Consider the following 14,091-nt stretch of genomic DNA (forward strand, 5'->3'; position numbering starts at 1 on the left):
CATACACTACATATATCTTACAAGTGTTAGCAAGGATCTGACACAACTGGAATGCTCACATACTGCTGCTGGGAATCTAAAGCAGTATAATCAGTTTGGAAAACAGTTTGGCAGTTTATTTAGAAGCTATTATTTAGAAGCTCAGTAGTACAAACAAATTGTGATATTCATACAATAGAATATCATTATTCAGCAATAGAAAACCAAGTATGAACAACATGAATGAATCTCAAAATTACTATCTGTGTTAAAGAAACTAGACAGAAAATAAATAATACATAATTTCATTTATATAAAACTCTAGAAAATGCAAAGTAATCCATAATAACAGAAAACAAAGTGTTTGTTACCTGGAGAGGAGAGGGAGGGGAAGAAAACAAGAATTGCAAATGAACAGGGTGAAGCTTTTAGAGGTGGTGTATGGTTATTTTAATTGTGGTGATGATTTCACATGTGTATACATATGTCAAAACTCTTAAACTGTGACAAAACTGAGGACCCTAGAGGGTATTATGCTAAGTAAAATACATATTTAGAGTTTTTTTAAATTTTTCCCCCAGCTTTATTGATGTAAGTGACAAATTAAAATTATATATATTTAAGGTACACAATATGGTGTTTTGATATACATATACATTGTGAAATGATTACCACAGTCAAGCCAATTAATCTATCCATCACCTCACATACTTATACATTTTTGTGATAAGAACATTTAAGATCTGTTCTCTTAGCACGTTTCAAGTATACAATGTACTATTACTAACTACAGCCATCATTCTATACATTAGATCGCCAGAACTCATTCATCCTGAACTGAACCTTTGTACCCATTCTTGCCCTCACAAATGATTTTTGTATATTGATCTTGGATCCTGCAACCTTGCTGAACGTGTTCATTAGCTCTAGTCGTGTTTTTGTTTATTCCTTAGGATTTTCTATATATAAGGTCACATCATCTCCCTTTCAATCTGGATGTCTTTTATTTCTTTCTCTGGCCTGATTGCCCTGGCCAGAAACTCTCTTCCTGACCATAGCCATCTGATAAGCTTCATTAATTGCAGCTGATTGCTCTATCACCTCAACAATGTCCTGGGGCATCAGTTGCTTCACAGACTGGTCCAATTAAAACTGGGTTCTTTTGCAGGGATCTTTTTTTGTTTTGTTTTGTTTTTGGTTTTTGGTTTTTTTAAACATCTTTATTGGAGTATAATTGCTTTACAATGTTAGTTTCTGCTTTATAACAAAGTGAATCAGTTATACATATACATATGTTCCCATATCTCTTCCCTCTTGCGTCTCCCTCCCTCCCACCCTCCCTATCCCACCCCTCTAGGTGGTCACAAAGCACCGAGCTGATCTCCCTGTGCTATGCGGCTGCTTCCCACTAGCTATTTTACGTTTGGTAGTGTATATGTCCATGCCACTCTCTCACTTTGTCACAGCTTACCCTTCCCCCTCCCCATGTCCTCAAGTCCATTCTCTACCTCTGCGTCTTTATTCCTGTCCTGCCCCTAGGTTCATCAGAACCATTTTTTTTTTTTAGATTCCATATATATGTGTTAGCATATGGTATTTGTCTTTCTCTTTCTGACTTACTTCACTCTGTATGACAGACTCTAGGTCCATCCACCTCACTACAAATAACTCAATTTCGTTTCTTTTTATGGCTAATATTCCATTATATATATATGTGCCACATCTTCTTTATCCATTCATCCGATGATGGACACTTAGGTTGCTTCCATCTCCTGGTTATTGTAAATAGAGCTGCAATGAACATTTTGGTACATGACTCTTTTTGAATTATGGTTTTCTCAGGGTATATGCCCAGTAGTGGGATTGCTGGGTCATATGGTAGTTCTATTTGTAGTTTTTTAAGGAACCTCCATACTGTTCTCCATAGTGCCCGTACCAATTCACATTCCCACCAGCAGTGCAAGACTGTTCCCTTTTCTCCACACCCTCTCCAGCATTTATTGTTTCTAGATTTTTTGATGATGGCCATTCTGACTGGTGTGAGATGATATCTCATTGTAGTTTTGACTTGCATTTCTCTAATGATGAATGATGTTGAGCATTCTGTCATGTGTTTGTTGGCAATCTGTATATCTTCTTTGAGGAAATGTCTAGTTAGGTCTTCTAACCATTTTTGGATTGGGTTGTTTTTTTGTTATTGAGCTGCATAAGCTGCTTGTAAATTTTGGAGATTAATCCTTTGTCAGTTGCTTCATTTGCAAATATCTTCTCCCATTCTGAGGGTTGTCTTTTGGTCTTGTTTATGGTTTCCTTTGCTGTGCAAAAGCTTTTAAGTTTCATTAGGTCCTAGAGTTTATTTTTATTGAAGTATAATTGACTTACAATATTATATTAATTTCAGGCATACCACATAGCGATTCAATATTTTTGTACATTATGGAATGATCACCACAATAAGTCTAGTAACCATACAAAGTTGTTATAATATTATTGACTATTTCTATGATGTACATTATATCTCCATGACTTGTTTATTTTATAACTGGAAGTTTGTACCTGTTAATCCTCTTACCCTATTTCACCCATTCCACCCCTCCCTGCTGGTAACCACCAGGTGGTTCTCTGTATCTATGAGTCTGTTTCTGTTTTGTTTGTCTAATTGTTTTGTTTTTTAGATTACACATGTAAGTGAAATCATACAGTATTTGTCTTTCTGTGACTTATTTCACTTTGAATAATACCCTCTGGGTCCCTCCATGTTGTCAGAAATGGCAATATTTTATTTTTTATGGCTGAGTAATATTCCATTGTATATATTCATACCACATCTCCTTTATCCATTTATCTATCAATGCACAGTTAGGTTTCTTCCATATCTTAGCTGCTGTAAATAATGCTGCAGTGAACACTGGGGTGTATATATCTTTTCAAATTAGTGTTTTCATTTTATTCAGAAAAATACCCAGAAATGTAATTGCTGGATCATATGGTAGTGTTTTGAGGAAGCTCCATAGTGTTTACTATAGTGGTTGGACAAATTTACATTCCCACCAACAGTACAGGAAAGTTCCTTTTTCTCCACATTGTCACCAAACTTGTTGTTTTCTGTCTTTTTGAAAATGACCATTCTGATGGGTGTGAGGTGATATATCACTGTGGGTTTGGTTTGCATTTCCCTGATGATTATGATATTGAGCATCTTTTCATGTGCTTGTTGGCTATCTGTATGTCTCCTTGGGAAAAATGTCTATTCAAGGCTTCTGCCATTTTTTAATCAGGTTTTTTTTTGATATTGAGTTATTTGAGTTCTTTATATATTTTGGATATTAACCCCTTATTGGACATATCATTTGCAAATATCTTGCTTTCAATAGGTTGCTTCTTCATTGTGTTGATCATTCTTTTGCTATGCGAAAGCTTTTTATTTTTTGTCTTTCTCAAATTTATTTTTATTGAAGTATAGTTGATTTACAGTGTGTTAGTTTCAGGTGTAAATCAAAGTGATTCAGTTATGCATATATATATATATATTTCATATTCTTTTCCCTTATAGGTTATTAAATAATTAGTATAGTTCCCTGTGCTATACAGTAGGTTCTTGTTGGTTATCTATTTTATATATATAGTAGTATGTATATGTTAATCTCAAACTTCTAATTTATTGCCCCCCCTTTCCCCTTTGGGAAACTTGGTAACAATAAGTTTGTTTTGGGGTCTATTTCTGTTTTGTAAATAAGTTCATTTGTATATTTTTAGATTCCACATAAAAGTGATATCATATGATATTTGTCTTTGTTTGGCTTACTTAGTACGATAATCTCTAGGTCCATCCATGTTGCTGCAAATGGCGTTATTTCATTCTTTTATATGCCTGAGTAATATTCCATTGTGTAAATATACTACATCTTCTTTATCCATTCATCTGTCGATGGACATCTAGGTTGCTTCCATATCTTGGCTGTTGTAAATAGTGCTGCAAAGAACATTGGGGTGCATGTAACTTTTCAAATTATGGTTTTCTCTGGATATATACCCAGGATTGGGATTGTAGGATCATATGGTAGCTCTATTTTTTAGTTTTTTGCAGGAACCTCCATACTGTTCTCCATAGTGGCTGCACCAAGTTACAGTCCCACCAACAGTGTAGGAGGGTTCCCTTTTCTCCACATCCTCTCCAGCATTTATTATTTGTAGACTTTTTGATGATGGCCATTCTGACTGGTGCGAGGTGATACCTCGTTGTAGTTCTGATTTGCACTTCTCTAATAATTAGAGATGTTGAGCATCTTTTCATGTGCCTGTTGACCATCTGTATGTTTTTGGAGAAATGTCTGTTTAGATCTTCTGCCCATTTTTTTTGGTATTGAGTTTTATCAGCTGTTTGTATATTGTGGAGATTAATCCCTTACTGGTCACATCATTTGCAGATATTTTCTCCCATTCTGTAAGTTGTCTTTTCATTTTGTTTATGGTTTCCTTTGATGTGCAAAAGCATTTAAGTTCAGTTAGGCTTAGCTTGATGTCATCCCATTTGTTTACTTTTGCTTTTTTCCACTTGCCTATGGAGACATATCCACAAAAATGTTGCTAAGACCAATGTCAAAGAGCATACTGCCTATGTTTTCCTCTAGTAGTTTTATGTTTTTAAGTCTTACATTTAAGTCTTTAAACCATTCTGAGTTTATTTTTGTCTATAGTGTAAGAAAGTGGTCTAGATTCATTCATTTGCATGTAGCTGTCCAGTTTTCCCAGCACCGTTCATTGAAGAAACTCTTGTCTCTTGTATATTCTTGCCTCCTTTGTCATCAACTTATTGACTATGTAAGTGTGCATTTATTTATGGGCTCTCTGTGATGTTCCATTGATCTATGTGTATGTTTTTGTACCATACTGTTGTGATTACTATTGCTTTGTAGTATAGTTTGAAGTCAGAGAATGTGATACCTCCAGCTTTGTTCTTCTTTCTGAAGATTTCTTTGGATATTTGGTGTCTTTTGTGGTTACATTCAAATTTTAGAATTATTTGTCCTAGTTCTGTGAAAAATGTCATGGGTATTTTGATAGAGATTGCACTGAAGCTGTAGATTGCCTTGAATAATATGGTTATTTTAACAATATTAATTCTTCCAGTCCATGATCACAGTGTATCTGTTTGTTTGTGTCATCTTCAGTTTCTTTGATCAGTGTCTTACAGTTTTCCAAGTACAAGTCTTTTACCTCCTTGGTTAGATTTATTCCTAGGCATTTTATTCTATTTCATGTGATTGATTGTAAATGGGATTGTTTCTTGATTGCTCCTTCTGGTAATACATTGTTTTGTAGAAATGCAACAGATTTTTGTATATTAATTTTCTATCCTGTAACTTTACTGAATTCATTTATTAGTTCTAATAGTTTTCTGGTGGAGTCTTGAGGATTTTCTATATATAGCATCATGTCATCTTCAAATAGTGACAGTTTGACGACTTCCTTTCCAATATGGATGCCTTTTATTTATTTTTCTTTTCTGATTACTGTGGCTAGGACTTCCAGCACTGTGTTGAATAAAAGTGGCCAGAGTGCTCATCCTTGTCTTGTTCCTGATCTTAAAGGAAAAGCTTTTAGCTTTTCACCATTGAGTATGGTGTATGTGGAGTTCATTGTACATCATTTATACCTCATTAAAACAGAAAAAAAACCCCAGTACTTTAAACTTTCCAAGGAATTAATAATTTCATTTCTATATAAACTTTTTTAAAGGATGGACAAATGGGCAGTTCTACTAGTCATTTTTAAGCTAAACAAACAAACATATAGATGCAAACAATCCAAAATACAATTGTGGCACTTAATCTGTTATTTAAGAATAATAAATGCATTTTCATCAAGTAGAATTTACTTCAGGAATACCAGAATGTTTCGGTAAAGCAGTACTTTAATAAAGAAAAAAGTAAATAGGTATAATGATAGATGCTAAGAAGACATTAGGAAAAGTAAATTTCTCATATTCTTAGACAATTTTAAGAAAAACAAATTCCGATCTTAAACTAAAAATTCAACAGTCATTTAAAGCCAAAATATAAAGTCCAGATCAAGATAAAAATACCAGTTATTCAGTCACATGATCCCATAATTTACTGACACTGCATTATTTTAAAAATTTATTATTTCATTCTTAAGGAAAAAAATACGTAAAGTCACTTTTAGGATGACTTTGAACTATTATTTACTTTAAAAAGCAAATGACTTCATTATTTACTTTAAAAAAACAAGTTAATCTAATTTTTTAATTATCTAGTTTCTTTAGAAGTAATAGGGAAGTTTAATAATACAGTTTTATACAAATTACATTTATAAAAATTAATAACTATGGTCTCTTGCATCTATATGAGAGTAAGCGGTGCCAGACTAGCTTTCCCAACATAAACAACTAGACAGTTGGATTAAATACCTGAAACATTTGTTTTAAGACATTAGATTACAGGCAGGACTGTGGACATGAGAAAGCAAATGAACAAAATATGCCTGTGATCTCTCAGGCTTTGTACCTGAAAATACTTTCCAGATACAGTATAGTGAGGACAAACAAAATTGCAGGAGAGACAGACATTGGAATTTGGGGAGAGTTGCTAAGGATGCAGAGGGGAAATTTTGGAGAGGAGCTGCAGAAATCTGCACATGATCTCTACTGATACACTCATCTGACATGTCTTTACAATGGGTACATCTTATTGAAGATAAATTATAACTCAATAAAGTTTAGTTTTAAAATGTAAAACTTTCTTATATACCAACCATACTCTGTTAAGCTCCCTAATAGAGAAATTATAATAACCAAAAAAATCAAAATTCTAGGAATCAATTCTAGATGCGCAATATAGAATCTCTTTGATGAAATATACCAAAGAGTTTTGTAGAATATAAAAGATGATTTGAATAAATGAAAACATATACCATTTTTTTCTAATCTCAATGTACATAATCAATAGAACTTATGTAAAAAATACAATATTTGTTCCACTTTAAGTAAGAACTGATTTCGTATATGAAAGAAGTCTTCTTATTTTCAGGTTGTTTTGCAAATTTACATTAACCAATACCCGCTACAGACAAATTACCTTTCCAAAATATACCTAAAAGGGCTCTTTACAGGGTTTGTCTTTTGTAATAGGGTTTAGGTATATTAACTGAACATGATACTGTAATTAAAAATGAACATTGATATGGCGAAGGCTTAGAAATCACAAAATTTTTGACAGTTCATGGAAATTGAGTGTATAATTTCATATTTTAATCATTATGTAGCTTATAAATTATATTATTCAGAAGTTTAATAAAAAGGCTAAGAGACTAATAAAAGCTAAGAAACAAAAATGATGTACATTATGGCAAATTGTTTATAATATATAAGTACTGCTACTCCTACCCCCTTTCCTTATTTGACATCAATCCCTTGCCTTAAACCCAGCTTGGGTTTAGTCTTTTGAGTGAGCCTTTCACAAATAACTGCATCTTAAATTTCATCAAGCCAATAATAGTAAATCTTTTAAAATAGTTCTAGTTTCATAGCTCAAATGTGTTTCTAATTTGAAATTTCAAGCAGAGAACAGAAATAATGTATTGATCTCTGGTCCCATGCAGGTGTTTCATAGCTAATAGTAAGACTGCATTAAAAGAAATAACCTTAATATTTTATTACTCAAAGTTAAGTGAAAACAAATATTAAATTTTTAGTGCATTACAGGTATCCCTCTTTATCACATATCAATGCTGTGTCTATATGAGAGGTCAGCACCAAAATGAGACAGTTGAACTGCTTCCTAAGAGAAGTAACAGTGTTAAGATCTAGCAAATGAGGCAGAGAGAGATGAGGTCTGTGTTGAGACATTGGGAGACTTCAACTCCTATCAAGGAGAAGTAAAAACATAGATAATTTCAAGATAAAAAATGGGGGATAATCAAAAAAGAACAAATAGACTGGTTCTAGGTCAATGTACCTAGACCAGAAAGAAAAATTTCCAATGGCATAATTTTGTTAAGGCTTTTAGAAGGCCCAAAACTTCCTTCTTTGAATAATTCCACCCTATATAAATAAACCACCCTTTGAACACACTTCTAACTAGGTTATTTGCTTGTGTCTCTATCCTATTGGAATAACTGTAAACATGAGATAGTAAAAAAGGAAAACAATTCATAACTCAAAGATCAATTCCAGTGTTTTGTCAGTGCTGGTTTCTTAAAGGGGTGTAGGTATTACTTAAATAAAAATCTGGAATGAGAAATTAATAGTGTTCATAATCTATGATAGAAAATACCATATTTAGTCCTCAGGAATTGGGAAACTTTATTCGTATGCATAGAAGCTTTTGTTTTATAGAAGGATTCAGGTGGTGCTTTCAGTGGGCAATTTCATCTGTGGGCAATAAAAGAGGATGATATAAGAAGTGATATGGCATTTATTTGCATATCTGCCATATGTACTGAGCTTGAACCCTCTTGGTTGAGGGTCAAAAATTATTAGAACTAATCAAAAGTTCTGCATTTGCGATCTAGGGCACAAATATTCTACCACATTTCTCAGGATTCAATGAATGACCGAGTTGTTGAGTAGGCACTTATATCTATCTCTATATGGAACCCAGGTTGGGCACCAGGAAGAAAGGAAGCTTTGAAAACATGGAGAGCTAAAACAAGAATCATTGATGAGAAAGGAAGATGATGAAGACTTTTCTGAATGGCCTTTCACGTATAAGATACAGAAGAGTAGGAGCTACAGCAGGAGAGAAAATATCGCTCGTGAGGTATAAAATAGCTTAGTGCATCAAGGAACTGAAAGAACCATTTTGGCTGGAGCAGAGTGAGGACATAAATTCCATGAAATGAGACATAAGAGGTGGGCAGGAGTCAGATTATGCAGGCCTTGTGGAAATTGTTGAGGGTAGGTGCAATGCACAATAATGAATTATTTACAGAAGTCTGAGGCTTACAGATACAAGCAGGAAAAAACATTATTTTCCTTTGTATCTTCTGCACTATATATACACACCTAATGGAAATGCTTATTCATCTTGGTCAATTACATACTTTGCTCTTCTGAAAAGTATAATAGTTGAGGACTTCTTAATTAAACAAACTCTATTATATTTGCCTTATTTTAGATATTGCCTGATATACCTATAGGGCATTCAGAATTATCAATGTAGGTATAATTTTACCACACTTCAAATTAAAGAAGTAAAGCTCTCACTGTTTGCAGATGACATGATACTATACATAGAGAATCCTAAAGATGTTACCAGAAAACTACTAGAGCTAATCAATGAATTTGGTAAAGTTGCAGGATACAAAATTAATGCACAGAAATCTCTCTCTGGCATTCCTATACATTAATGATGAAAAATCTGAAAGAGAAATTAAGGAAACACTCCCATTTACCATTGCAACCAGAAGAATAAAATACCTAGGAATAAACCTACCTAAGGAAACGAAAGACCTGTATGCAGAAAACTATGAGACACTGATGAAAGAAATTAAAGATGATACAAACAGATGGAGAAATATACGAAGAATCAACATTGTGGAAATGACTCTACTACCCAAAGCAGTCTACAGATTCAATGCAATCCCTATCAAATTACCAATGGCATTTTTCACAGAACTAGAACAAAAATTTCACAATTTGTATGGAAACACAAAAGACCCCAAATAGCCAAAGCAATCTTGAGAAAGAAAAACGGAGCTGGAGGAATCAGGCTCCCTGACTTTAGACTATACTACAAAGCTACCGTAATCAAGACAGTTTGGTACTGGCACAAAAACAGAAATGTAGATCAATGGAACAGGATAGAAAGCCCAGAGGTAAACCCACGCACATATGGTCACCTTATCTTTGCTAAAGAGGCAAGAATATACAATGGAGAAAAGACAGCCTCTTCAATAAGTGGTGCTGAGAAAACTGGACAGCTACATGTAACAGAATGAAATTAGAACACTCCCAAACACCATACACAAAAATAAACTCAAAATGGATTAAAGACCTAAATGTAACACCAGACAGTATAAAACTCTTAGAGGAAAACATAGGCAGAACACTCTATGACATAAATCACAGCAAGATCCTTTTTGACCCACCTGCTAGAGAAATGGAAATAAAAACAAAAATAAACAAATGGGACCTAATGAAACTTAAAAGCTTTTGCACAGCAAAGGAAACCATAAGCAAGATGAAAAGACAACCCTCAGAATGGGAGAAAATATTTGCAAATGAAGTAACTGACAAAGGATTAATCTCCAAAATTTACAAGCAGTTCATGCAGCTCAATATCAAAAAAAGAAACAACCCAATCCAAAAATGGGCAGAAGACCTAAAGAGACATTTCGCCAAAGAAGATATACAGATTGCCAACAAACACATGAAAAGCTGCTCAACATCACTAATCATTAGAGAAATGCAAATCAAAATTACAATGAAGTATCACTTCACACCAGTCAGAATGGCCATCATCAAAAACTCTACAAACAATAACTGCTAGAGAGCGTGTGGAGAAAAGTGAACCCTCTTGCACTGTTGGTGGGAATGTAAATTGATACAGCCACTATGGAGAACAGTATGGAGGTTCCTTAAAAAACTACAAATAGAACTACCATATGACCCAGCAATCCCACTTCTGGGCATATACCCTGAGAAAACCATAATTCAAAAAGTCATGTACCACAATGTTCTTTGCAGCTCTATTTACAATAGCCAGGACATGGAAGCAACCTTAGTGTCCATCGACAGATGAATGGATAAAGAAGATGTGGCACATATATACAATGGAATATTATTCAGCCATAAAAAGAAATGAAATTGAGTTATTTGTAATGAGGTGGGTGGACCTAGAGTCTGTCATACAGAGTGAAGTATGTCAGAAAGAGAAAAACAAATACCATATGCTAACACATATATATGGAATCTAAAAGAAAGGAAAAAAAGGTTATGAAGAACCTAGGGACAGGATGGGAATAAAGACACAGACCTACTAGAGACTGGACTTGAGGTCACGGGCAGGGGGAAGGGTAAGCTGGGACAAAGTGAGAGAGTGGCATGGACATATATACACTACCAAATGTAAAATCAATAGCTAGTGGGAAGCAGCCGCAAAGCACAGGGAGATCAGCTTGGTGCTTTGTGACCATCTAGAGGGGTGGGATAGGGAGGGTCGGAGGGAGACACAAGAGGGAAGAGATATGAGGATATATGTATATGTATAGCTGATTCACTTTGTTATAAAGTAGAAACTAACACACCATTGTAAAGCAATTATACTCCAATAAAGATGTTAAGAAAAACAAACACAAAAAACAAAACAAAAAAATTTAAAAATAAAATAAAAATTAAAAAAAATAATTTTTGAGGAAAATAAAATAAAAATAAATTTTACCATAATTTTAATTAAATATCAAATATATAAATATCTATCATTGTAACTTCTATCAAATGTTATTTCTCCTTATAATCATTCAAATTCCAATGGGCCTTTTGTGTTTTATGATTTAATAAACCATACTAAAATGTGTATCCTAGTTATACACTTTACCTAATTCATCAGTGCACAAAGTACAAGTGTCCTTCAATAGTTAGACAATTATAGCACAGTCTCAAATTTATAGCCAAATATCTACAATTTAAGGAAAGCAGTCCTTTACAATGTGTAATGTTAATCATGCATGAGAATGCTTACAGAGGGCTGAACTATTAAAATTTGTTTCATGTCAGCCCATTAAATGTGTTTCCTTGGTTGAATAGGCAAAGCAACCCATAGAAGAGAACAAAACAGAATAAGGAAATAAAACATCTTGAAATAATTGTTTGACAATAATCTTATAGTATTAACTTCTGTGCTCTACAATGTGATTTTTGTTGTCATATTTTTCTGTAGTCTATCACTAGAGGAAATGTTATGAATTACAATTTTATAGTACTGTTTCAAGTTTATAGAATATCTGCAGGATATGTACTTCATAAGCGTAAGTAGTATATTTTTCTTAAACAGATAAATGTGTTTAAATATATACATTTTACTACTTTCAAACACATACAAACCTAAATATACAATTCAAAATTAATAATTGTTTTGCTTAGTTTTTCTAATACTCTCTTAGGATGGTAGAACATTCATACTTGAAGTAATTTAAGAAATTAATCCAATACTCACATTTTATCAATTAATAAACTATAATCCATAGAAATTAAATAATTTGTCTAATATTATATATTAATCAACTTGCCTATCCTGTGTCAAACACCCAGTTATTTTTTATTTTATGGTTTTCTGCACATACCCCATTCTTCCCCACCCACTTTTCTTTCCTCTCTGCTCTTTACACAGTGAAGTACGTAGCAAAAAGAAATGTCTTAAAAGATAAATGTGATACAAATATTTCTTGCCATAGTCAAGATATTTAAGACATTAAATATTTAAGATATTTGATTTTAGAAAGGAATATGGAGGTAGTTCTATAAGTATATCATCCAAATATATAGGTAATTTGAAATTGCAAATATTTGCCAAGAAACCATATTTTCATTATTTATCAAAAAATTAAGATGTCCTTAATGTGAGAGGCACTATGTATTTTTCTGGGGATATAAAGGGCAACAAGATAGACATGTTCACTACAGAGTTTATATTAAATGAAGGAGACAAAATAAGTTAAAATTCACTTAAAATTCTGTATTGTAGTCAATACTGTTTGTGGGCACGGGGTGGTGGAAAGGTTTGTGGATACTGACTAGAAAATTAGGAACAATTGGCAAGGCCTTCTTTCTACAGGCTGCTCAGAGAAGCTCTCTCCAAAAGGTGTGTTTTAATGTGAGGCCGAGGACAAATGAACCATGTGAAATGGGGTCAAGAGTGATTTAAGCAGAGGGAAGGGCTTGAGTTACAGACAGGGGGAAGCCTTGGACATGTTTGATGACCTACTATTGTCCAGTGCATTTGAAAAGTAGGAAGCAGAAGAGACAGCATCAATGGAAGAGGTACAGAGAACTCATATCAGTACCAGTAGTTTCCTCAAACACCCAATTTTTTTCTTTCCTCAGGCTTATGTTAGGGTAGCCTCCCTAATTCCTCAGAGAGGACCAGAAATAGGAGCCACCACTGTCAATTACTCTTACTATGACTAAGTTGTTTAAATTTTATGCAACTTAAATTTTAAATTGTGTAATTGTTTACAATTTAAAATATGTGGAACATTTGCAATTTTATTTGATCCTCATATCAACTTTCAGAGGCAGCCAGATCGGGACTTCAAAGTGGCATTTACACACAGTTAGCTCAAGTTTAGGGTGCAAATTTTATCATTATGTATTTTTGTTGTCCATTTAACAACACTGGTCTGGTCAGCCCCTTGTGTTTTTGTATTCTGTTTTCATTTTTTAGTTTAAAATCCCCTTGATTGTAGTGTACAGAGATTTCTACCTTGGGGAGAATCCCTGGTGTCATCAAATATCCTTTGGGTATACAGTTTTCAATTGTCATATATGTTTATGTCAGCTGTTTTGGGGACTTTTCCTGACTCTCACATGAAAAATCATTTTTATCTCAGATAAACTCTTCAGATTCTATAAAATTCCCTTGGTTTTACTTTGGAAAGAAAATTCGTGAAATATTCAGTCATATTCTTAGCTGTTCTCTTAGACTCTTCAGGGTGTATGTCCAGAGGGACTCCCCCAGCACAGAGGAATTACTCATTTGGGACCAATGAATGGTGAAGCCCATGATTTTCAGCCTGGCACTATGCAGGGGATTCTGTGCTAACACTAGATTCTTCGTTATAATATCTCCCCAAGAATTTACAAAATAGCAAAGTCCAGGAATTACCCTAGTATTTCATAAGTTCTTATATTAATATGAAAAGTAAACAGATAACAATAGTAGAGTCATGTAAGAAAACAAGAACCTTTTGACCTTCCCCATGGTGTTATAATATACCTGGATTTGCTAAGTAGAAGAAGGTTATTTTCCTTTATGTTTTTATTCCTACAATTCTGTTTTCCATCAGATGTAAGTAGAACCCTGGAATACATACATACATTTACTGTCTAGATAAGGCCAGTTTATACACATTGATTTATTAATTTAAACTCTT

The sequence above is a fragment of the Globicephala melas genome, chromosome 6, assembly GCF_963455315.2.
Source record: "Globicephala melas chromosome 6, mGloMel1.2, whole genome shotgun sequence".
Taxonomy (NCBI): domain Eukaryota; kingdom Metazoa; phylum Chordata; class Mammalia; order Artiodactyla; family Delphinidae; genus Globicephala; species Globicephala melas.